The following is a 2267-nucleotide window of genomic DNA, read 5'->3' on the forward strand; positions in this document are numbered from 1 at the left end:
TGAATAACTGTGAATTTTAAGGCACATGCCTCTCTGGGCTGGGAGAGTGCATTCAAATAGGAGAAATTGGCTTCATTTAGAGGCATCCCCACTTGGGGACGTCGTAGCACCTTAACTCAGGTGGCGTTAGAAAGGTCTGGTCCAGGGGAACACGGGCGTGTCATGTTTGCCACGCGCACGCGCATCCCCGTTGAACAGGAGCCCAAACAAAACTTTAAACGGGGCTACGGAAAAGGGGAGGGCTTTTTCGGGGACAACCACCACTCACCTCGGTGCCCCCCATCCCAACTTGAATTTAGAAACCGTCCCCAGCCAAATCCCACGTTCGGGGGCAAAACTGCACGTTTGAGGCCACATTTTCAATGATACTGGAAACTTACATTCAAAGTTGGGAAAATGTGCTCATCTACAGGCATCCCCACTTGGGGACGTCGTAGCACCTTAACTCAGGCGGCGTTAGAAAGGTCTGGTCCAGGGGAACACGGCGTGTCAAGGTTGCCACGCGCACGCGCTTCCCCGCTGAACAGGAGCCCAAACAAAACTTTAAACGGGGCTACGGAAAAGGGGAGGGCTTTTTCGGGGACAACCACCACTCACCTCGGTGCCCCCCGTCCCAACTTGAACTTAGAAACCGTCCCCAGCGAAATCCCACGTTCGGGCGAATAACTGTGAATTTTAAGCCCCTTTTCCTCTCAAGCTGGAAACGTGCAAAGTTGGGAAAAGGTGTTCATTTACAGGCATCTCCACTTAGGGACGTCGTAGCACCTTAACTCAGGCGGCGTTAGAAAGGTCTGGTCCAGGGGAACACGGGCGTGTCAAGGTTGCCACGCGCACGCGCATCCCGCTGAACAGGAGCCCAAACAAAACTTTAAACGGGGCTACGGAAAAGGGGAGGGCTTTTTCGGGGACAACCACCACTCACCTCGGTGCCCCCCATCCCAACTTGAATATAGAAACCGTCCCCAGCCAAATCCCACGTTCGGGGGCAAAACTGCTCGTTTGAGGCCACATTTTCAATGATACTGGAAACTTACATTCAAAGTTGGGAAAAAAGGTGTTCATTTACAGGCATCTCCACTTAGGGACGTCGTAGCACCTTAACTCAGGCGGCGTTAGAAAGGTCTGGTCCAGGGGAACACGGGCGTGTCAAGGTTGCCACGCGCACGCGCATCCCCGCTGAACAGGAGCCCAAACAAAACTTTAAACGGGGCTACGGAAAAGGGGAGGGCTTTTTCGGGGACAACCACCACTCACCTCGGTTCCCCCCATCCCAACTTGAATTTAGAAACCGTCCCCAGCCAAATCCCACGTTCGGGGGCAAAACTGCTCGTTTGAGGCCACATTTTCAATGATACTGGAAACTTACATTCAAAGTTGGGAAAAGGTGTTCATTTACAGGCATCTCCACTTAGGGACGTCGTAGCACCTTAACTCAGGCGGCGTTAGAAAGGTCTGGTCCAGGGGAACACGGGCGTGTCAAGGTTGCCACGCGCACGCGCATCCCCGCTAAACAGGAGCCCAAACAAAACTTTAAACGGGGCTACGGAAAAGGGGAGAGCTTTTTCGGGGACAAACACCACTCACGTCGGTGCCCCCTGTTCCAACTTGAATTTAGAAACCGTCCTCAACAAAATCCCACGTTCGGGTGAATAACTGTGAATTTTAAGGCACATGCCTCTCTGGGCTGGGAGAGTGCATTCAAATAGGAGAAATTGGCTTCATTTAGAGGCATCCCCACTTGGGGACGTCGTAGCACCTTAACTCAGGTGGCGTTAGAAAGGTCTGGTCCAGGGGAACACGGGCGTGTCATGTTTGCCACGCGCACGCGCATCCCCGTTGAACAGGAGCCCAAACAAAACTTTAAACGGGGCTACGGAAAAGGGGAGGGCTTTTTCGGGGACAACCACCACTCACCTCGGTGCCCCCCATCCCAACTTGAATTTAGAAACCGTCCCCAGCCAAATCCCACGTTCGGGGGCAAAACTGCACGTTTGAGGCCACATTTTCAATGATACTGGAAACTTACATTCAAAGTTGGGAAAATGTGCTCATCTACAGGCATCCCCACTTGGGGACGTCGTAGCACCTTAACTCAGGCGGCGTTAGAAAGGTCTGGTCCAGGGGAACACGGGCGTGTCAAGGTTGCCACGCGCACGCGCTTCCCCGCTGAACAGGAGCCCAAACAAAACTTTAAACGGGGCTACGGAAAAGGGGAGGGCTTTTTCGGGGACAACCACCACTCACCTCGGTGCCCCCCGTCCCAACTT

The sequence above is a fragment of the Osmerus mordax genome, assembly GCF_038355195.1.
Source record: "Osmerus mordax isolate fOsmMor3 chromosome 7 unlocalized genomic scaffold, fOsmMor3.pri SUPER_7_unloc_2_7, whole genome shotgun sequence".
NCBI classification, from domain to species: domain Eukaryota; kingdom Metazoa; phylum Chordata; class Actinopteri; order Osmeriformes; family Osmeridae; genus Osmerus; species Osmerus mordax.